At 40.2% G+C, this 25236-nt stretch overlaps 1 pseudogene; it reads right to left on the reverse strand.

Annotated features, from left to right (window-relative positions):
* Window positions 1-25236, reverse strand: part of LOC141590303 (uncharacterized) — a 472729-nt pseudogene that overhangs the window by 187968 nt on the left and 259525 nt on the right.

Below are 25236 nucleotides of genomic sequence, written 5' to 3' on the forward strand. Positions count from 1 at the left end.
TGTTTCAATCTCAACCTTGGTATGATGATACAAGTTGTGATGATTACCCTTTTTATTGTAAATAGGGGCTCCTAGCAAGGACAAAGGCAAGGAGAAGCAAGCTTAGAGGATCATGTGGGAAGCTAGAGTAGCCGACCGTGGCGATGGATCTATGGAAGCTTGGCTTTAATTTACTTTGTCTGTAATTTTATGATGTACTTTGAGAACTTTAGACCTATTTTAAATTTCTTTGTGTGACTTGGAAATTGGTTTGTATCCTCTAAACAATTGTTGAGCATTGGATATTTGTGATTTGGTTTTCAACCCAAGTCACTTATTTTATTATGTCATTTGTTCTAAAATCATCATCATATACTACTTGCATAGTGAAACATTAGAATAACAACTCAAATTGATCAAATAGATGATTATGATGATTGAATCATTATAAGTCCATAAGATATGAATTTGATTCTCCTTATGTCTTTGTTACTAATAGTAACAACTTACTTATGTAAGATCAATTATAAAGTTGTAATGAGCTTTTGAACTCATTAAGTAGGGAATTTACGAAATAATATGGACACATTATTCTAAATAAATGGTCAACCATGAGATACCTAGAATAGAGAGTCTATTAAACAGATGACATGGATAAGACTCGTATATTACATGAATCAAACAGCCATGTTAGGGATGGCCTTTTGAAGGCTAATACATAGTCTAGATAAACTCCTAATATTCCATCATATATATGTTTCTAACTCACAAAGCTATCTCTCAAGAAGATGGATGTATTTTTGAGAGATATAGTGGGAGTAAATTAGATCGTCACAAACATCTCTTATAGTTAAAGTGTTACTTTGTGAAAGTAATGGAACTATAGAGTAGCAGTATAGTTGAACTAGAATCTATAAAGATAGAGTGGGAGTATAGTTCAGTGGGAGTTTATCGCACATGTCTTATTGGTTAAAATATTACTTTGTGAAAGTGATGGTATTATGACCTTATTACATACGAGCCGTAGCATTATAATCCAAAAATTATTACTCAAAAGTAGATTTACTTAAAGGCGAAGGTCTCCTTAAAGTGAATAGAGCTTTAGAGTACTCAAATGCATAAGATTAACATAAATATGTTGATCAAGATAACTTATGTTAGGAAATGCCACATTTCATTTTAATGAAGAATGGCAAATGATAATTCGCTTTTCTAAAATGGGAATTTAGGGAAGGGAGTGTTTGGAACACAAAACCTTAGATAAAGATCTAAGAATCCTAACATCTTATGCGTAGCTTTCTTAAGTGATCCTAGAATGGTCTTAAGCAAGCATTAAAGGATTATACTTTTCATGTGATAATAGTGAATGGTTTCATTCACATGATTGAAGAATCGTGATTATACATGAAATTAAGTGGGAGCTGGAATTGTTTCTCCGTGTCCTATATGTTGATAACATATTACTTATTGAGAATAATGTACCAATGCTCTCTTCTGTGAAAGGGTGATTGGAGACTTGGAAAGGGATGCAAAGTATTCTAGATTTTGAATCTATGAGAGAGAATATTGGCATAGAGTTGAGAGTCTTATGAGGATAAGATCTTTCATATCTGTTGTACATCAACAAAGTTGAATAGGCTATTCATGATGATGGAAGGGAATTAGTATGATGGAGTCATAGTCATTCACTGAACCTATTAAGTTGTTGATCACGTGAAATCGATTTCTAATGTTTCCGCCATTAGAATGATCATGTATGCCAACAGACGCACATTCCATGATATGGCTTGTGAAAGCCTTAAAGAACATCCTTGAGATTCTTGAGAAGAAATAAGGATTCATTGATATGTTTGGATGATAAACCAAGTTAAGTGTTGAAGGGTTGCACGAACTTTAGTTTCCAAACTTAAAGGGATTTGTTGTATTCCTAGGATATCTTATTGACTTAGGATTAAGAAACTAGAAAAGTGTTTTAGTTTTGCACATTGTAAATTCTACAAAAGGAATCTATGTAAATTGTGATAAAATGGTCAGCGTAGGGATTAAGGGTAAATCCCTCTACAAATGACTTTATCGCAATTTATGAGATAACAGTGGGAGCATCTTTCAAGTCAAAGAGCCCAAGTCTAGTAAGAAGACCAGATAAATACTTAGAGATAAATTCAAGTTATTAGAAATAACATTGAATAGAAGGAAATAGCAATTGACAAAGTTGGAATATATGGATATAGGGTATATCCACTTGCCAAGCTTTTATTGCATTTTTACTAGTGTTAATGGTACACTAAAGATGATAAGCTATGAAGTAGTAATAGTGTATTGACTATTCATATGTGATAATCGCATTTATCGTTTGAGTTTCATTAAACTCACCCATTACCTTGTCGTATCCAAATGGGTTGTAGAGACAAATTGAACCCCATTAAAGTGAACTGGACTGACATGGTATTCGCCACTAGTTACTTATATGAGGTGACGTCTCGAAGTGACTAGAGTGTGATGCGATTGATGGCAAGTTCAAGTGCCATAGAGTCATATGGGATGACTAGTCGATCACATAGGCAGACTGTATGGGACACTCTGTCGGGCAGTGACCGCTTATAGAGTTCTGGTAATTCATGAAGCGTGGTCGTGGCAAGAGCTACTATAGTATTCTTGTGAGTCAATTCTTTTGACTAGAGACTATTCGCTCAAGTTGGCACAAATTTCTGATTAGCTTTGATTTATACTCTACGGCTGTCGTAAATGAAGTCAAACTGGGTATATTTTGGGTTATGATGAACGGTGGCTAGACGAAGGGAATAGTGCGATAGGAATTGTCCACCCCCTTGTCAAGGTTGTTTGAAATCTCAAGGCCACTCGAGGAGTAGTGAACTGGAAATGCGTGGCCACGCTCGGAAGGTATCTATGGTAGATAATTCCGGTCGAGACGATTTACTCTCGGATCGAGGAAACCACTCAAGATATGATCAAGTGTAAGTACGACCTGCAAGACACCTTGCATTGAGTGGGAGATTGTAATAAGACAAGAGAATTGGTGACGTACACTTGTCTCGGACAAGTGGGAGATTGTTGGAAAATGTGTCATCAACAATAGTGCGATCACATGATTTAATATCATAATTAAATCTCATATTAAGAATACGTAAGGGATGATTCATTATATAGTCGACTGATCATCATTAATCGGTAATGATTGGCTAACTAGAGTTTGACATTACTGTCGTATGACGATGGTGGTCAGTTGATCCCTTAAGGTCACACCTAAAGGACAATTCCCTTAATAGATAAATTGATTAATTGTATGACGATACAAGGTGATCAATTCCTTAAAATTGAACATTTCATTTGTGAGAGAGAATATTGATATCTTATTGTAATGGGATTAAATAAGATTTATTTTAGTAATAAAAATGCTTTATTACTAAAATTGTTTATTGTTTGAGAAACAATTGAGATAAGAATGAATGGTTAATTATAATTACAAGATGTTGTCAATTATAATTATATGACCCTATTTATTTATGACATCAAGTATCACTAGTCAATTTATTGTATGTAATTTAATTAATTTGTAAAATGATATTTATGTGATAAATATGCATTAAATTAATTAATAACATGTAACATACTACATGTGACATATTGTGTGACAAATGACAAATTGACAAAATAAAATGGTAGTCCATTTTATTGAGGTTGGACCGAAATGGAGGGTGTGTTAGTGGGTTTTGGTTTTATTTTATTTGATAAAATGGTATGATGATGCCTACCTACAACTAGCCTTAGACCTATTCTTACACATCTTACACATCCAATTCTTGTGAAGACAAAAAGAGGAAAGTAAGATGCCCTTTTGGACATACCCTACTCGGCCTCACCTCCCCTTTTATGAGAACTTTTGTTCTCATTTTACAAAACACTCATTCATTCACATGTCACACATGCAAAACTCTCATATTCTCTCCATCTCTCTAAAAACAAGGTTTTTAGATTCACAAGGATTTGTTCATCTATTCTAATATCAAATAAAGATTACTAGTGTAGTAATAGTAATAATATTAGAATCATTTTAAGGGTACTAGTATAATAATCTAGTTAATTAGTATACTAGTTTAAGGGTAAGTCTTGGGTGCAATCTAAGGAGTGGCTTATATACTTGGAGTCTTTGGAGGATCATCCAACACATTAAGCTCAAGAATAAGTGAAGGAAGGTGACCTTACTTGTGCCCTATATTTCGAACCAACCAACAATGTAAGGAACATTGTTTTTCCTCATAAATCTTTTATTTTGTTATGCATGCACTAGATCTAAAGAACAAATAATTAAAAAGTTAATTAGTTCACTATTAGAGGAGTCTAATACTAGGTATATGAACCTAACACAATTTTGGAACCTGTAACTAATGAACCCAATGAATATAGAGAGTCAAACTAAAATGGACCCGGGTAGGAGTTGTAAGGAGCTAATTCAAAGACTTGGGAGACGTCCTTAAGTCGTGAACTCGATCTACAACTTTAAACCGGTCACTATGGGGTATCATGGGATCGCTATGTGTTTAATTATGTTATATGAATATGTTGGATGAAGTGTTATGTGGTTGAATGGAGGTGTGGTGGAAAAGACGAAAGTAATTGTTTATGATAACATGAATTTTGGTTGGGATCGCTACTAGTTTACTATTGTTTATATGCATATAATTGGATGAATATGGTGGATGAATATGTTGGGTGAATAAATTGTATGAATATGATCTATGAATATTGACACGTCTGTCGTGTACCTGTCAAAAATAAACTAACTCAACTAACTATATAGCTAGGGAAGTCAGGTCGATCTCCACAGGGAGCCAAAATATTTGTAGAAGTCCGTCTATTTGGTCACAAATGGGGGGGGGGGTGTTTGAATTGTTAACTAAACTACGAGATTTTAAAGGAAGAGAAATGAAGGCTAGAGCAATAAAGGCACGAAAATAGGTTTAAACTATCAGAGAGAGAGGGTCATGTCGGGACTTCGGTTCACTACGGTAATCCAGCGACTCAGCTGTGAATGACTCAGACGAATTAATGTGAAACGGATGCTGAGAGGTCCTTTCGGTCCACCTTCTATCCTAAAATACCGCTAACTTAACTTTCATTCTCGTCAGGGTAGTCTAATGTTCATAGCAGGCCTATTTAGTCCAATCTTTCGATCTAGGATTAATTTTAGCCAGATTAAAGGTTAACTCAGAAGTGTGCACTCAACTAAGTCGAATAGATACAATTAAATTGCTATGGTGACAGAGTCTCGTAATTATTTCATCTAATTCATTCACTACGTCGTCACTTTCCTACCGCAGATCCCCTAATCCCAACATGAAAGGGGTTTAGCTACTCATGTCGCTAATTAAACTAACAGCAGATAGATTTCCAGCAGTAAACATAATGAAATAAATAATAAATTGCATAAAGAGAAATTAGGGCAAAGGAATTAAATGGAGTAAAACAAGAATTTTAAGCAAACAATGATCAATTATTAATAAGAAAAGAAGAAGGAATTACAATCAAGCGAATCCGGCGTAAAGAACAATCAAATCCGAGTAAGAATAATCCCAAAGTATGGTTACAGTGAGTAATGTAAAGCAACGTGGTAAAGTTTCTGATAATATGAAAGATAGATCATAATGACCTAGTAAAGCGTGCTTAAATAGCAAAGTAATTAAGTTTTACGAAATAAACATAACACGGGCTAATTAGAAGCCCAAATCAGCGAAACCACTCGATCGAGTGGAATAAAACCACTCGATCGAGGAAACACCCCAGCAAAACTACTCGATCGAGTGTCGAGTAACTCATCTTTCTGCAGGCTAAGGATCGAGTAGAATTCTACTCGATCGACCAATGGGAGACGTAAAAACCACTCGTTCGAGTGGTAAAACTGCTCGATCGAGTACTTCGTCTTCAAATCAGCTCAAGTCCGCGCCTAAATGCCTCGTAATCCGTGCCATGACGCTTCCAAATGCAGTATCTCACTCTGGAACAATCTCGTCTCCTCTAAATGCATGCAAAAAGGACGAAAAAGAGCACGATTCCACTACTTTCGCGTTCATTTCTACAAAATGGACAAAACGAACCAAAGTAGCCAATTCGGGGTAAAATACCATAAAAACAGTATAAAAATGCATAGAAATACGTGCTGAAATAGGCTAAAAAGACTAGATATTAGGCACGTATCAAATCTCCCCAAACCGAACCTTTACTCGTCCTCGAGTAAACTCAAAACTAAACTAATGGAACGGAAATGATAACTCAGAGCTAGATTAACTTATCTACTTGAACCAATTTAATGCAACAAAAACTAACAGTAAAGCTAAGCAGTCAATACGCAAATGAATTATAAGCTGTTCAGAAATATAGCCAACCTATCGACCTTGCAAGAGCAACAAAATCGGACTCTCTCGTGGTCACTCTTCTTTCATGAAGCAAAGGTGAATGATATATGTAAAAGAGGTACGAAAAGACAGTCACTCACCTGACTGCGACCTACATAACATGCATGCAACAAAAATGAAAGACAATTCAAGTACTAATGCACACACTCCAACCGATAATGTCCGTCACAGCCGAGGGCTTACAAATAATATGGGAATAGTGAGGTTCAGGTGAGAAAAGGCAAAACATGTTATGGAAATGTGGAGGTAAAAGCGTCAAGCTAGTTCCTAACAGGACCATAAAGAAACCATCCGAATCTCAACTGACTGAAAAACTAAGTACAAGTGCCCTTCATTTGGCACAAAACTCACTAGACTCAAAACACAATCTTCTCAAAAATAATGGGATAAAACGGAGGAGTCAAACGGTCACAAACTTCCCTTTTTTAATACCGTCTGAATGAACTAACTCAAATAAAACAACTCTTTTTTCAAACTTCCTTTCTTTTTTTTCTTCCTGATTCACGTTTCCAGCTTTTCTTTTTCTTTTTTTTTTCTTTTTTTTTTCTTCTTTCTTTCTTTCTTTTTCACGTCTTCCCCTTTTTTTTTCAATACTTTTTTTTTCTTTCTTTTCCTCTTTCCTCTATACTTACACCAACTCCAAACAAGAAATACGGGCCAAAATGCAACGGAAGATCATACCACAAAAGAACATACTAAATAGCTTGACTAGGCAGGCTTAGTTTGGGATGTAGCTGATGGGTCAAAAAGGCAAATTTGGCAAATGTGGAGCTAAATGGGTGAAAAATATAAGGAAAGGGAAATTTGCAAGCACCTCCCTGCATGGGACACCAACCACAAACCCGAATATGTGCATTTGACGAGAAATTGAATGTCATAAATGTGCAAAAATGATGAACATGCTATGCAAGGAGTACTACTCTGAATTCCTAATGAACTGGTCATGAATGTCACCAGTTATGGGCTCTAAAACTCAGAATTTTCAAGTAGTTTGCCAATTTATCAGGTCAAGTCTAAACAGTCGGCCATATTTGAACAGAAACTCGTAGACTATGCGTATGACAAAGCTAATAACCATAAAAAGAAGTGCAAGGCTCAAGCAAAAAGATAAGTTATAGTGCATTATCATCACGGAAATCTACCGTTCCGACTCAACCTATATGCAAAAATAAACGTGAATATTTTTTGAATTTTTTTGAAATTTTCTAATTTTTTTTTGGATTTTTGATTTTTTTATGAAAATAAACAACAATGCAAGCTGAAAAATAAACGTGAATGCAAAACAAATGCAAATGCAAACTCAAAAGGATGCAATACCCTTCCCAAACCAAAACGGACAACGCCCTCGTTGTCCTCCAGCATACACCAGCAGATATATACAAGGGAACGGGAATATACAACCAATCAATAAATATAAAGGAGACAAAATAAAAGAGTAAGAGATACATACAAAAATACGAACTTCCCCAAATCAGCAAGAAAACTAGGGAAGTGAGTAGACCAGTAGCTACTCGTCGTCGTCGTCGTCACTGCTCTCACGGATCTCCTCCACCCTGAACTCCGGGTCTCTCTCCTCCTCTCTCCTCCTCTGCTCCTCAGCTCGAGCTCTCTCCACTGCCACCTCCGGGTCCTCGTCCTCCTCCTCGTCAGACACCGGGTACCCCTCAGCTGGGAACCGGAAGAAGAAAGGGTGTGGCCAACCCTCTGGAATCGGACGGTGTCGCCGCAAGTGGTACTCGTACAGAGGATGCAAGGCAAGAGCCATGTCCCTCAACATACGAGCCTGACGCGCTGCAATCTCAAGCAACAAACCGTAAACGGCGCCCCCTTGGTCCATGACCGCGGGCGCCACAGGGAGATGGGAAATTGACAGGGCAGTCGTATACCTATCAAAAATAACCAACTGGCTCTAACTAATATAGCTAGGGAAGTCGGGTCGAATCCACAGGGAGATGGGAAATTGTCAGTTTTATCTAAGTCCGTCAAAGTAACCAAATTGGGGGGTTTTTAATTGATTAATTCTAAACTAATGGTAAGGACAGGGAAGAGAAAATAAGAGAAATAGGATAAATCAAGTAGAGGGAACAGCTAAGACAGACGGTTCACCATAATCATTCAGTCAAGTAATCTAGGTCTCAGGTCAATGCAGATACGGTCTGAGGAGCGATGAATATCTCCTTTCGGTCTCAATTCGCCCTAAAGCACAAATAGCTTAGCTCTCGCCCTAACTATAATGCTCTATTGTTCGCTACTAGTCTCGCCTTTTCCAACCTTTCGGTCCAGGTCAAGGGTCACTAAGATATAAATGCCTAATTGCGTCGACTCAATTAAACAGATACAATTAATTGCGGCAGATTAACAACAAAGATTATACCAAAGATTAAACCTACGATTCGATTACTATCCTTTCATAATTATGGATCCCCTAAAGTCTTAGCAGAGGGGAATTAGCTATGCATCATCATTGAACTAACAATAATAACAAATAAATAATTGAAGCTAAACATAATAACAAACTAATAAAGATTGAATTAAAGCAATTATGATAACAATGGAGGAAAGAAGGAATTAAAACAATGATTAAGAATTAAGGGATTAAGTAGAATAATAGTACCAATCGTAATCCAAATCTGAGTAGTAAAGTGTAAAGGAAGAACAAAATCCAAAGAACAGTAGCAAGGTATAGAGTAAAGTGAATGAGAGGAAGAGAAGAAGAGAGGAGTAACGCTGTTCTTCACTCCTCTTATACGAAAAATCCACTCTAGACCTAATCTATGGACTAATTACAAAAGCCCATACGAAACTTAGGCGGAAAAAGTCTAAAGAAGAACAAACCACTCGATCGAGTGGAAATAAACCACTCGATCGAGCAAACTAGCACCAAACCACTCGATCGAGTGGAATTAAACCACTCGATCGAGCATCCTTGCAAAGTCTTCTCGATTGGCTCCCTGAACTGCTCGATCGAGCAACTTGGAGTGTATAAAGCATTCGATCGAGTAATAAATCACTCGATCGAGCTATCTTGGCACGTAAGACCTTGAAACACCTTCCAAAATCAGCTCACGCGTCTCCAAAATGTCAGATTCCAAGCTCAGGCTCCTTATTCTCCATAAATGCATGCAATTGGGACAATTTAGGCTCGATTTAGCTCCTCTCTGGTTTATTCCTGCAAATTACATAAAACAAACCAAAGTAGAATATTCGGGGGTATTTGTAGCTAGATGCTACATAAATAGTACATAAATGCGTGTAAAAATGAGGTAAAAACGTTATATAAAATACACGCATCAAATCTCCCCAAACCAAACCTTTGCTTGTCCCCAAGCAAAATATGAATGCAACTAAAGAATAAACAATGGAACGGGACCAACGCATCAGCTACAAATCACCCACTCAAACCAGTTTAATGCAACAGCTGACAAAGTGGCAAAAGAGAAGTGCAAACGAGTTAAATCAATGTTTCAAACTTACTGAACCGTCGACCTTGCAAGACTCATAAGATATTGGACTCTCACGGGTCGCTCATCACTCAAAATTGGGCACAAGGTGAGTATATATGTGAAAGATAGAAAGAAGTAAAGACACTCGCCTAACTCGACCTATAAGAACATGCATGCAGTTAACATGAATAAAGTTTCTACAACCGTACATATGCATTCCAACCAAACTAATGACCAAGACACATGCCGAGGACTTACATTTGAGTAAGTGAGGTAATGGGTAAGAAGGGGCTAAGATGAATTTGGATATGTGGAGTTAATAGCCAGGCCAGCAACAACGAAATCAAAATTTGAACTGCATCCCAACTTCGTACTCAATATAACAAGATGAAACGGTGCAAAAACCATGCACTAAACTCACAAAACACCAAGAACTCGTCAACTCCCCATAAGATATAAGTGAAACATGGGAGTGAAAATAATCCATACGATTTCTCGTTTCTTATTCACAAGACCTTTCTTTTTTTTTCTTCTTTTCTTATTTCCATTCTTTCGTTCTTTTTTTTCTTTTTCGTTTCATTTTTTTCATTTTTTTTTCTTTCGTTCCCTTCAATTCTTCCACCATCTTCTGAAATCAGATAAAATAACCATATCGCAATAAAAACATTCCAACAACTACTCGTCACTAGCTCGGCTAGGGTAGGAAGTATTATAGAAAGTAGCTGATAGGACAAAAAGGCAATTTGGCTATGTGGGGCTCATGGGTAGAATGAAATAAAGGGAACTGCCTCTCCTAACATGTGACACCATCCATAGACCGAATGCATACAGGTATTAAGAAGACTAGACTCATGCTTATGCAAATTGATGTTACATGCCTTAAAGAGAGTACTATTCACATCCTAAGTGAAACCGGTCATGAATGTCACCAGTTTATAAACCTCTAACCTCAGAATGTAATGTAGCTTGCCAATATAATGAATCAAGTCTATTCGTTCAGATAAAAGAGAAACAAAAACTCGTAGATTATGCACATAATCATGCCAACTAAATATCAAGAATATGCAAGGCTCAAGTACGGATTCAATGTAGCGTCAAGGTTCAAACGTTCCGACTCAAATTAAACGTGAAATGTTTTGAAATTTTTTTGAATTTTATGATTTTTTATATGATGTTTAGGAATTAATTTAAAACAACAATGCATGCAAAAATAAATAAACGTGCAAGCAGAAATGCAAGAAAACATGCAGACACAGATATGGATGCACATCTCTCCAAACCAAACCGTACAATGCCCTCATTGTACCAAAAATAGGGAAAGAAATGCAAACTGAAGAGAAAAGGAGGAGTGGAGTCGGAAAACTTACAAAACGTCGTATAGAGGGACCTCCCCAAACCGACCATGAACATGGGAGGTCAAAGAAAGTCAAGCAGTAGCTCCATAGACGTAAAACAGCAGCTTGAAGACATAACTTCTCGATCGAGCAGCTTAGAACAGCTCGATCGAGTAAACTGGCATATGGAAGGACTCGATCGAGTAGAAAACCACTCGATCGAGTAAACGTGATTTTGCATTTGGTCGATCGAGTATAAATATCACTCGATCGAGTGAATAGTACCCCTGAAAGTGCTCGATCGAGTAGAAAACTACTCGATCGAGTAACTGGACCTGCAAAACACGCGTTAAAAGCAAGGAAATACAAAAAGAGTTCGTAAAACAGCGTTTAAAGTTCAACATAAAGCTAAAGAAAAATAAAATGTTCAACAAAAGTACAATAAAATAGTCCGGGCTGCCTCCCGGAGAGCGCTGGTTTAAGAGGTCCCGCACGACCTTTCTGGCATCAAATAACTAGCGCGTCCAGCTCGTCGAAGTACAAGACTTCAACGTGGTTGTCTGCTTCATTCGCCTCGTGGTAATGCTTCACATATTGCCCATTCACCTTGAACCTACTACCTTCGGAATCTTCGAGCTCCACGGATCCAAATTTGGTAACAGCTGTCACCGTATAAGGACCACTCCACCTGGACTTCAGCTTGCCAGGGAACAATCTCAATCGGGCATTAAACAGCAGCACCTTTTGCCCAACATGAAACTCCCGAGGTAGAATTCTCTTGTCATGCCATCTCTTCGTCTTTTCTTTGTATATGCGCAAGCTATCATAGGCATTTAGTCGAAACTCTTCCAACTCATCTAGCTGCAAAAGACGATTCTGACCACACAACTTAGGATCAAAGTTAAGTTCACGAATTGCCCACCAAGCCTTACATTCCAATTCAACAGGTAAGTGACATGATTTTCCATAAACTAACCTATAAGGTGATGCACCAATTGGTGTCTTAAAGGCAGTTCTGTAAGCCCATAATGTGTCTTCTAGTTTAAGACTCCAGTCCTTCCGTGATTTAGAAACTACCTTAGATAAGATCTCTTTCAACTCGCGATTAAAGACCTCAACCTGACCACTAGTTTGGGGGTGATACCCCAAACCACGCCGGTGTTGGACACCAACTTTAGACAGAATAGAATTTAGTTTCTTTTCTTTAAAGTGCATTCCCCCATCACTAATGACGACCCTAGGGACACCAAATCGGGGAAATATGACCTTTTTGAACATTTTTATCACGGTCTTGGCATCACAATGAGGTGAAGCAATTGCCTCAACCCATTTCGACACATAATCTACGGCCACTAAGATATACCTGTTACCTTTACTGGATGGGAACGGTCCTTGGAAATCAATGCCCCAGACATCGAAAACCTCAACCTCTAAAATGCCGTTTTGTGGCATCTCATGTCTCTTTGAGATGTTCCCTGATCGTTGGCAAGCATCACAAGCTGAAACAAAAGACTTAGCATCAGCAAACAAAGAAGGCCAGTAAAAACCAGACTTAAGTACCTTAGCCACGGTGCGCGATGGACCGTGGTGACCACCATAGGAAGAGGAGTGACAGCCTTCCAAGACTACTTTGGCCTCCCACTGAGGAATACACCGTCTGTAGCGACCGTCTGCACATTCCTTAAATAAATAAGGATCATCCCAGAAGTACTGCTTAGCGTTATACAGAAAACGCTTCCTCTGCTGATGAGAAAGGTCAGCGGCAGCTTGCCACTGACAACGAAGTGATCAGCTACAACGTTCTTGGTTAACAATAGACGATATAACAGCAATTAAAGTATCGTCAGGAAAAGAATCATCAATAGGTAGAGAATCTTCCCCTTCTTGTCGCGACAAGTGATCAGCTACAACGTTCTCAGCTTCTTTCTTATCCTTAATCTGCAAATCAAACTCCTGAAGAAGGAGTATCCATCTCAGTAGCCGTGGTTTAGACTCCTTCTTAGCAAGAAGATGCCTCAAAGCTGCATGGTCAGTAAAAACAGTAACTTCTGACCCAACTAAATAAGAACGAAACTTCTCTAAGGCATAAACTACATTTAGCAGTTCTTTCTCAGTGGTAGTATACTTCACTTGAGCCTCATCCAGAGTTCGGCTCGCATAGTAGATAGCGTTCAGAGCCTTTTCTTTCCTTTGGCCTAGCACCGCTCCTAGTGCGTAGTCACTGGCGTCACACATTATCTCAAACGGCAAGTCCCAATCGGGAGGCTGTATGATCGACGCAGAGACTAAAGCCTGCTTTAACCTGTTAAAAGCAGAAAGACACTCATCAGTAAACACAAAAGGGGCATTCTTAAGTAGCAACTGTGTAAGTGGTTTAGCAATTTTTGAGAAGTCCTTGATAAACCGGCGATAAAAGCCGGCGTGGCCAAGGAAACTCCTCACCCCCTTAACATTGACAGGAGGTGGTAATTGTTGAATCACTTCCACCTTTACTTTATCAACCTCTATTCCCCTATCAGAAACTAAGTGCCCTAAGACAACTCCCTCGTTGACCATAAAGTGGCACTTCTCCCAGTTCAGCAGAAGATTAACCTCAATACAGCGCTGCAACACTTTCTCAAGGTTAGACAGACAGTTAGAAAAATCACTTCCATAAACACTGAAATCGTCCATGAAAACTTTCATAATAGACTCAATATACTCTGAAAATATCCCCATCATACACCTTTGAAAGGTGGCAGGGGCATTACACAAACCAAAAGGCATCCTGCGATAAGCAAAAACGCCCTGAGGACAAGTAAATGTAGTCTTAGCTTGATCGTGCAGGTGTATAGGATCCGAAAGAACCCCGAATACCCGTCTAAATAGCATAAAAATTTATGAGAAGCTAACCTTTCTACCATTTGATCAATAAAAGGAAGGGGAAGTGATCTTTCTTGGTGGCGGAATTAAGTCATCGTAGTCTATGCACATCCGCCAACCAGTCACTACTCGAGTAGGTATTAACTCATCCTTATCATTCTTAACTACAGTTGTCCCTCCTTTCTTTGGAACCACCTGTACTGGACTCACCCATTTAGAGTGACCAACAGAATAAATAATACCTGCGTCGAGCAAATATTCATTACCTCACCATCACAACATCCTCGCATCTTCCGGTTCATCCCGCGCCGACCCCGTCTCGCAAGGTTTGTGATCTTCCTCCAGCTCTATCTTGTGCATACAAATACCGGGACTAATCCCCTTGATATCGTCCAATGAATAACCCAGTGCTTTCCTGTTTTTCTTAAGTACAGCTAACAAAGAGGTCAGCTGATCATCATTAAGCTTAGCACTAACAATGACTGGATATTTCTCTGTATCGTCTAAGAAAACATATTTAAGATGAGAAGGGAGAGGCTTACGCTCCGGTACCTTTACCTCAATGGAGCAAAGAGTGCTAATCATCCTGCTCCACTTGCTCTCCCTCGGCCTTCGGTAAGTTCAGCTCATCTAAATCATCAACAAGCAAATCCATCACAAATACATCACATCGGGGTTATCTGCACACTCACTCAAAAGCGTAAGAGCTTCTAGTGGGTCCTTCATAAAAGAAGCCGACCAGAAGTCATAAATAGACTCGTCAATAATATCAACCGAATAGCAGGTATCCTCTATCATTGGCCGAGCCAAAGTACTAGGCAGACTGAAGGTAATCGCGTCGTCCCCTACCGCAAGGGTCAAACGCCCTTGTTTGACATCAATAACGGCCCCAGCAGTACAAAGGAATGGTCTTCCTAAGATAATTGGGGTCCGGGTGTCCTCAGCTATATCTAAAACAATGAAATCCACTGGAATAAAGAGTTTGCCTATTTTCACAGGCACGTCCTCTAAGACACCTAAGGGCTTCCTAACGAGATCTATCACCCATCGGTAGGGTAATGTTAGTCACTTTAAGATGACTCATGTTCAGTTTCTTACAGACAGATAGGGGCATGACACTAACACTGGCTCCTAAGTCACAAAGAGCCTTATCAATAACCACATTGCCTATGATACAGGTAATAGAAAAGCTGCCCGGGTCTTTCATTTTAGGTGGAGCCTTGTTTAAAAGCAAGTTACTAGACTCTTCCATAAACGAAACTGTCTCAAACTCACTTAAATCTCTCTTACGCGTCACAATATCTTTCATAAACTTAGCGTAAGTAGGTACCTGAGTAACAAGTTCGGTAAAAGGGACAGTTACCTGGAGGTTCTTCACAACGTCCACAAACTTACCGTACTGTCGCTCGATCTTTGCGTCCTTCAGACGACCTGGGAAGGACACTCTGGTAGCAATGAGTGAACCCGCAACTTTTTCTTTACCTTTATCAGTGCGTGACATCTCCACATCAGGGGAAGATGACACGGTAGCGGCATTAGATAGTAAAATAGGATCTCCGCCGCTTCTGGTACTCGATCGAGTACTTTTATCCCTCGATCGAGTGATTCCTTGTTGAGAAATACTCGATCGACCACTTTCCTCACTCGATCGACCATTCCCTTTTTCTGCTTTACTCGATCGAGCATTTTTATCACTCGATCGAGTGATTTCTTCAGCAAACTTACTCGATCGAGTAAGTATATCACTCGATCAACCATCCTCGTTTTCTGCACTGCTCGATCGACCATAATTACCACTCGATCGAGTGTCAGGATGAATTAAATCACTCGATCGAGTAGATTTTTCACTCGATCGAGTGTTTGGACCACACGCAGCAACTATTTCATCCAAAAACTCATCTATATCATCCTCCGGGGTATCTTCAGCTATCAAAACCCCGTCTTCTGGTACTTTTGGCTCTTCATGAGCAAAGCCAACTTGGAGATTCCTTGCATTGGCTGAATCGCATGTCGGTAGAAGCTTGGCTTGGTCTTTCGCGAGTGTTAACTGCGCGACTTGTTCTCTCAACTCTGCTATGACATTTTCTTTCCTATTGCACTTCTCCTCAAATTGTTGTGTTATGCTAAACATAAAGGATTTCAGTTCAGCAATTTCTTGATTTGCAGGAGGAGGAACGGGTTGCGGCGCTGGCGTATAAAGAGTAGGAGCATTCCTTATTTCTTCGTACAGCTGAGAAAAAGGAACTCCTTGCTTATATTTCTGATAAGCAAGGACACGCTCTGTGCTCGCCAGGCATCCAATAGGGTCATGCCCTTCCATACCACATCTACCACATAGCTCAACATACTCGGTAATCGAACAAACCTGAGCACTCTCGCCTGAAACTTATATAATCTCCACATTACCTAGACTTTTGCTAGGACCTTCCACTGCAGCAGCTGCCGACTCAATAACTTGCTCACTACCTCGGGGATTTCCATATTCAGAGACATGAATAGCTATCTCCTCAATGAGACGCCACCCTTGGTCATCTTTAACATTCTTCGTGAATCTCCCTTTAGCTACGCTGTCAAGAATAGCTCTCTCATTCCGATATAATCCGTTATAAAACTGAGTACAAAGGAACCAGCGTTTGAACCCATGATGAGGCACAGAGCGGACAAGCTTCTTAAACCTAGTCCAAGCCCCATTCAAGTCTTCAGTAGGTAGCTGCTCAAAAGAACTAATCTGAGCTCTCAAAGTATTGGTGCGCTGCGGCGGAAAATATCGCCTGTAAAAGGCCAAGGCAAGGGAATTCCAGTCGGTTACACCGGCTGCCTCCCTATTAAGATCTCTCAACCACTCTCGGGCGTCATCAGCTAAAGAAAAGGGAAAGAGGGCTCCCTTCACTTTGTCCTGTGTCACCCCAGCAGAAAGAGGAATGGTTGAGCAATACTCCGTAAAAAGCTCTATATGCCTGCATGGATCTTCTTCAGGTACCCCCCTAAAGAGATTTCTCTCTACCAGCTGTATGTAAGATGGGTAGATTCCAAAGTTTCCCTGATCAGTAATGGGTAATAGGAATCCTTTTGGAAGTGACTCCACCGTAGGCTCTGAATGGCTGGCTAACTTAGGCATTCTGGCAAATAGATTTCACAAAGCAACTACTAACCTGCAAAGCTAATCAAAAACTTTGCAAAAAAATGAGATCAGTCTCAAGGAATAAATTACTTGAGACGAGAAACAAACTTAAATAAAGCAACAAAATTGCGCCACCTCCCCGGCAACGGCGCCAAAATTTGACACGTCTGTCGTGTACCTGTCAAAAATAAACTAACTCAACAAACTATATAGCTAGGGAAGTCAGGTCGATCTCCACAGGGAGGCAAGATATTTGTAGAAGTCCGTCTATTTGGTCACTAATGGGAGGGGGGGGGGGGGGTTGTTTGAACTTTTAACTAAACTACGAGATTTTAAAGGAAGAGAAATGAAAGCTAGAGCAATAAAGGCAGGAAAATAGGTTTAAACTATCAGAGAGAGATGGTCATGTCGGGACTTCAGTTCACTACGGTAATCCAGTGACTCAGCTGTGAATGACTCAGACGAATTAATGTGAAACGAATGCTGAAAGGTCCTTTCGGTCCACCTTCTATCCTAAAATACCGCTAACTTAACTTTCATTCTCGTCAGGGTAGTCTACTGTTCATAGCAGGCCTATTTAGTCCAATCTTTCGATCTAGGATTAATTTTAGCCAGATTAAAGGTTAACTCAGAAGTGTGCACTCAACTAAGTCGAATAGATATACAATTAAATTGCTATGGTGACAGTGTCTCGTAATTATTTCATCTAATTCATTCACTACATCGTCACTTTCCTACCGCAGATCCCCTAATCCCAACATGAAAGGGGTTTAGCTACTCATGTCGCTAATTAAACTAACAGCAGATAGATTTCCAGCAGTAAACATAATGAAATAAACAATAAATTGCATAAAGAGAAATTAGGGCAAAGGAATTAAATGGAGTAAAACAAGAATTTTAAGCAAACAATGATCAATTATTAATAAGAAAAGAAGACGGAATTACAATCAAGCGAATCCGGCGTAAAGAACAATCAAATCCGAGTAAGAATAATCCCAAAGTATGGTTACAGTGAGTAATGTAAAGCAACGTGGTAAAGTTTCTGATAATATGAAAGATAGATCCTAATGACCTAGTAAAGCGTGCTTAAATAGCAAAGTAATTAAGTTTTACGAAATAAACATAACACGGGCTAATTAGAAGCCCAAATCAGCGAAACCACTCGATCGAGTGGAATAAAACCACTCGATCGAGCAAACACCCCAGCAAAACTACTCGATCGAGTAGAAAGTTACTCGATCGAGTAACTCATCTTTCTGTAGGCTAAGGATCGAGTAGAATTCTACTCGATCGACCAATGGGAGACGTAAAAATCACTCGATCGAGTGGTAACACTGCTCGATCGAGTACTTCGTCTTCAAATCAGCTAGAGTCCGCGCCTAAATGCCTCGTAATTCGTACCATGACGCTTCCAAATGCAGTATCTCACTCTGGAACAATCCCGTCTCCTCTAAATGCATGCAAAAAGGACGAAAAAGAGTACGATTCCACTACTTTCGCGTTCATTTCTACAAAATGGACAAAACGAACCAAAGTAGCCAATTCGGGGCAAAATACCATAAAAACAGTATAAAAATGCATAGAAATACGTGCTGATATAGGCTAAAAAGACTATATATTAGGCACGTATCAAATATGTTTGAAAAGATGAAGTAATTAATTGCATGAGAATATGAAATTCATGTGGAGAACATGTTTATGTGATGGAAGTGGATTTTCTACTGTTGCTATGTTAGTAACATGTGAATAGGGGATTTTATGTCGTATATTATGTTATTGTTTTACGTAAAGTTATAGAATAAATGCATGTGGGTAGTACACGATTGATAAGTTGAATAATATATGTGCATGATAGATGTTGTTGTTTGGCATTTTGTAGATAGTAACATGTGGTTAGGGATACTGGTTTTATGAGTATCGAGTTGGTTTTGTTTACTTTGTTGTTGTGTAAGTTGTTTGGAAGAAAGAATCAAGTAGTTATGTTGTCCGATTATAGAGATGTTTTCTTTAAACTGTTATAACATGAAATGTATATATGATTTTGATGTGATTCCAATTGAACGTAATAGCTTGTTCTTTTACGATTCTAACGATAGGTCACACGCCCAAAATGACCAAGAAACGAGTGAGATATGACCATTTTACGAAAATTGGACAGTGTTGAGAAATGCGTAGGGTACTTGATCGAGTGGCCCTTACTCGATCGAGTGCACCTCTTGTTACTCAATCGAGTACCCCTTACTCGATTGTGTAGCCCTGGTAATTTGTTGTACATGCTTCTGACCTTCACCTACTCGATCGAGTAGGCTGTACTCGATCTAGTGACCTCTTTTTTGGGTCATATGCTTATCTTTTGACCTCGTCGCATATCATGTTTAATTGAAAGTTGTCCTTTTGCTTCTTTATGCATTGTTTTACATATGTGTTGGTCCTGATGCGTAAGTTACCCAATATTATGATGAGGGGAGTGTCACCTTATAATGGGTATGAGTTTGGTGGGGAGGACATGAGTTATATGTGATTGTGATGAATAGTGGAAAAAGAAAGGAAGATGGATGAGGTTATCGAGACAGGGAGAATGTTTTGTGAGATGTGGTGAGTGATATAATCACAAATTTGAGTAATGTAAAGGTAAGTGTATATGAGCAAGGAGTGATGTAAGTTTAGGGAACGTGAGAATGAAAAAATTGAAGTGAGGGATGCAAATAGTGGCAAATTGGGATGTGTGAAAACTTATGGAGGGAGATGGTTAGGATTGTGTTGGTTTAGGTTATAATTGATGGAAAGTCGTTATAGAGGTATGGAAACGAATGGTGTATAGTGAGATCGAGTTATGCCGCGATGTGTAGGTAGTGGCCGAGTTTGGGAATTTGTATTATCAAGAGGTAAAACTAATGTGTGATTTCCTTGGGCAATTAACGGTATGAAATAAGTTTTGGTTTCTAGAGGCAAAAAAAAAATTTGCTTGTGTGGACGGATTGGTGACAAGTGTGAGTGATAGCATGATGAGAGAATATTCATGGTAAGAAAGAGCGAGATGGTACTGATATAAAATAAAGGGATTTGAGTTTTGGAGCAATGAGAAGGTAACTGGAGCACTAAAGAGTTAAGTATAAGGAATAAGGAGTTGAATTGTTAATTGATTTTGTCGAGCATAAAAGGAAAAGATTGAGGGGAGTAAACTAGGAGAATGTTGACCGGAGTTATGTGATACAGAAGTAAGGGATCGTCGAGATGTATGATACTATCATGAGGATGTGAGTTAATGGTTATATAGGAGTTTCAGGACAACATGTTAGTCATGAGTTTCGAGGAATTAAGGGAGTAAGAAGTTGGTAGAGTATCAGCACGATATGAGATTTTGGTGGAGAGTTAGGTGACGATACAATTAAGGATAGATTTGGGATGAATGTCCAGGTAAATTTTTGTTGATGGACTTAATGTTCGATATTTGGGATGTTAACCGAAGATGGGAAAGAAACCGTGATATTTAGAGATGAGTGTAAGAGGTTTGATATACGAATGGTGGTAGTGTTGAGGTGTTGTCACTAGTGGTTAAGGGTGATGATAAGCAGGAAAGATAGCCATTCTAAAGAGGTTGATTTAGTAGAGACCAGATTGATATGTATGGTTGTGAGGAAGTATAAGATGTGGTTATAGGAGGCGGTTGCTAGTAGTTAAGTATTAATGGTATGGTTACACCTGCCAGGAGGTGATAGTTATGAGAATGGGAGAATGTTTTATGAAGGGCATGCGAGTTAAGCTCGGGCGAGAGATAACCTTTATCAAGTGGTAACTTACGTGATCAGGATTGACTAGTTGGATGTGATTACGGGTCTATGATGTGTATAAATGTCTATGTGAGGTTATGACCTCACAAGAAGTGGTATGGTGTAATAGTTATAAAGTTGTTATCTGAATGTTCTGTAATGTGTGTTGGGTACGGTAACCTAATGGAATGATATTCAAAAAGTTATAGTTTGGGTGATCTGGCATGGCTAGTTATACTTGTATGTGTATTCATGATATATGTTTATTCCGTGAAATGGTGTGGATGATATTCATGAGGTTCCTATCTGTTTATTCCGTGTAGTATGTTGCGTTGTGATCTAGTAAAGCGGTTTTGAGTAAGTTTTCTTGTCCAGGAAGTTATATGAGTCAGTGGTTATGTGGTTGTTGTGCCTCGGGTGGTAATCCGGGCATGGTACTTCGTGTTGTGATGCGGGTATTTTCGCGCTGCGATGCGGCTGTTGTTGGCGATGTTCCGATGCCGTCATCGGTTGTGGTGGAGTAGGAGGGATCATTACGATACGAGTTTTCGAAAGTACATACCAGTTATATAGATTGTTGTTTTGTTTACTGATGTTTCTTGTGAGTTTTGTTTGGACATATAGACCGTTGTTTTGTTTATTGATGTTTCTTGCTAGTTTTGGCTTGGGAGTGAGGGTAGTGTATGATATAGAAGAGAGTTGCGCATGTGATTGTGGTTGTGTAGATACCCAGTATCTGCTGAGACTCCAACAAACACCCGATGATTATCGGACTACAACATGTTTTGGAATCGCGGCGTTTGATCGACAGTTTGTGTACAACTTTACGTCGGAAAACTTAAAACAATTTCGAAAATAAAACATTTCAAAAATACCTGGAGTGTTTAATGCACGACGACAGGGTCGCAATGACACTAACTAGAGTCAAAACCGGCACCGGACCAAAAACCGACTCAAAAATTCAAATTCCGACTCCAACAACGAGTCAAACCGAGTCAACCACAAAAAACAAACATTTCAAACCTTCTACCTTAAGTTTTCCCGGATTCATGAATGGTCAAGTACCAAACATGTGACTACAAAACCTAGGATAGAACAAATCATGATTGCGTTTGTTGTGAAAGTGACAACACAACTCGAAGAACCGCGACGTGGCTTGCGCCTCTTTGAGCAGCCCAAGTGGCCACGTCGCTCAAAACTCACACAACCACTCATTCTCCTAAAAATACCCCTCAAATGCCACCCATTTGAGAGTTACGCGAGTGTCCGCCCCCTCTTTTCTCCCTTAAAATTCTCGACTCGACTTCTTAAGTCACAATCCGACGCGTATTTACGACCTACCGATCGTAAACACGAGCCTTACACATTTTTTGGTACCGTCATCGTGCATTAAACCACTTGACCGACCATTTCGACCACTACACCATCACTAAACTTTTAAAACACTCTTTTTACTTACCAAAACGGTTTTAAACCGAGTTTTTTCCGATCAAACGAGTTATTACACTTACGTCGGTCACTCGCCATAACCAAACATGTAAGTATGAGGGTGTAAAAATCCTCTTTTATTATGTTTTCATTTGTTTCATGACTCTAACATGCTAAAACATGCATAACATGAACCAAAACATGGAATAAATGAGCCAAAACTGATTTTTGGTCTGAGGCAGAAGCCCCTTAGGTCGCCAACTAGCTCGCGCCTAAATGGGGTATTCAGACCAGAAGTCAACCGTGTTTGTTCTCGTCATTTCCCTTAATCCATTTTTCATATTTGTAATCGGTTTTCACCATTTCAAGTATTTTCGAACCCTTGTTATTTTATTTCACATGTTTTAACCATAAAACATTTTTCACCCTTGGTTCCTCATACCATGACGGTTAAATCCGTGTTTCGGTGATAATATTTGGTTAATGACATTTAGACGGTATTTTAAAGCCTTTTTTTTCATTTCTTTACATTTTCAAGCAAACACATTAGTCACCAACACAAAGTCATCCTTGGTTCTACATACCATGCCGGATTTTAACCCGGGTACGATGAGAGTATCGACTAATAACATTCAAATGGACTTAAAACAATTAGTCCATAATCATTTTCAAAACTATTCATGTCAAGTTTGTCAAACCTAACCCGACACCGAATATTATCAAAATAATGATGATTATTCGAGTCTAGTTCTTCAAATCAACAAATGCGGTCTAAACGACCCCTTCAAATCAAACCGGGTTCAAATACCCATTTTCAACACGTTTTATAACGTTTTCTAAAAGGTCAGAACACGGCACATAAACTGTGGGCTAACCCGCGGCTAAACAGGCTCTCCATTTCTCGTTTTCAAAACCAGAGGGAGGCCCCTTAAACCGCCGGCTGGCTCGCGCCTCATATAGTCGTCTGGTACAGGGCCTGTTACCTTCCAGCATTAGTCTAGGACAATCCCGACTCCGGTTAACCCGGATATAGGACGGATCAGATGACTATTCAAAACTGATGGGGCATATTATGCACCCGCTGACCGAGTCAACATACTGAGCAAGGTCAAAGATATCTACAGCAAGTCAACGACTTAGACAGCCTAACCGACGCAGCCCGTCGGCCTGTCTCTTGAGTCTCGGCTGGGACAACTAGCCAGCCGGGGCACATATCCGCGAACTCATATCCAAGACCCCTCGGCGGCGAGTCAACAGGGCCCGCCGGCCTGCCATGGGTCCCTCGGCCGAGGGTAGATCAGTCTTTCCACCTGCTAACCACTTGGCCACTACGTGACAAAAGGTGAAAGTCTATAAATACTCCTCAACCCTCATTGAGGAAAGGATCCACAATTTAACCTAAACACCTCATAATCTGGTAATATCTTCCTTATCTCTCTACAATACATACTTCGCCAAGTAACACATAACTTAATCCTTTTAAGTTTACTGACTTGAGCGTCGGAGTGAGTTCGCTCGGTACCAAGCCGAACCCTCAGTTTGTTCATTGTTTCAGGAGACCGAAAGGAGGATTCAGTCGAAGACATCATTCTACAAGCACGGGTGGTACCAAATAACTGCTCTGGAATTACACCCGGAACAATTGGCGCCGTCTGTGGGGAAAGATACTAGAAGCTAGTCACATTCATTCCCAAACAAAAAAAAAACATAAAAACAAAAACCCACCCAAAAAGCTAAGAAGATGTCGAAACAGCAAGAGGTATTCGTGACTGACGAAACCGAATTCTGCCAAGATGATACCGTCCACAATTCTGGGGTTGTGCAGCCCCCCACCGGCCGAGTAACTCAACCGGCGTACGGGATGCCAATAATCCAGGATACACCGCTGCCCGCCGACCAAGTCACCATCATGGGACATGTGGTTGATGCAGCTAAACTGAAGCTACTCCTGGACCTAATTGGTAGCACGCCGACTCACACAGTCACACCGACAAGAGCGGCGGCGCCCGTACAGGAGACCAGGGCCCAAAATGTGACTCCGAGAAACTTGAACGGAGCACTGGAGGAAGCTGACCCTGCCAAGACGCCGGGGGAGCCCAGAGTGCTAGTGGTGGACCTAAGTCCTTCTCGCACTCGCGGGAGGACAGCGTCGCCGCAGCACCGACGAGGCCTGCCCCAGAGGAGTAAAAGAAGTCCGACTCACCAGAGTCGGAGAAGGAGTCCGACTCACCAGAGTCGGAGAAGAAGACCGACTCACCAGAGTCGGAGAAGAAGCCCTTCCCGCCACGGGGAGGGGAGCCGGACTAGGGATGCGAGGAGCCGATCGCCGCGTGTCATTCGACACGTGGTCAGACAGCCCCTCAACCCCTACGTCCTAGAGGTCCCGGTGCCGACTAAGTTAAAGTTGCCACCCATATCGTACAAAGGAGAAAGCGACCCAACCGACCATCCCGAGGCTTTCGAGTCTTACATGTCGGTGTGGGAACAACCCGACGAGGTTTGGTGCCGGTCTTCCCAACGACCCCGCATGGGATGGCACAAAGTCGGTACAAGGGACGACCCAATGGGTCGATATCTTCGCTACGGCGACCTAAGGGACATATTTTTGGCCCAAAGATTCTTGCAATAAGAGGAGGGCCGTCGAGACATCGGATCTCCCGACTATCAAGCGGGAGGGAGGCGAGTCTCTCCGAAGTTATGTGAAGAGGTTCGACGCCAAGGTTCAGCAGATTCGTGAGCTGAACAGCGAGCTGGCGGCCTTCGCACTGATGAAAGGCCTCCCAAGAGGGGACTTAAAAAACGATCTCATCAAGTGCGGCGGCCTGAACCTAGACTCCGCCAAGAAGATGGCCGACCAAGCCATAAAGG

The sequence above is a fragment of the Silene latifolia genome, chromosome 7 (genome assembly GCF_048544455.1).
Source record: "Silene latifolia isolate original U9 population chromosome 7, ASM4854445v1, whole genome shotgun sequence".
Classification (NCBI taxonomy): Eukaryota; Viridiplantae; Streptophyta; class Magnoliopsida; order Caryophyllales; family Caryophyllaceae; genus Silene; species Silene latifolia.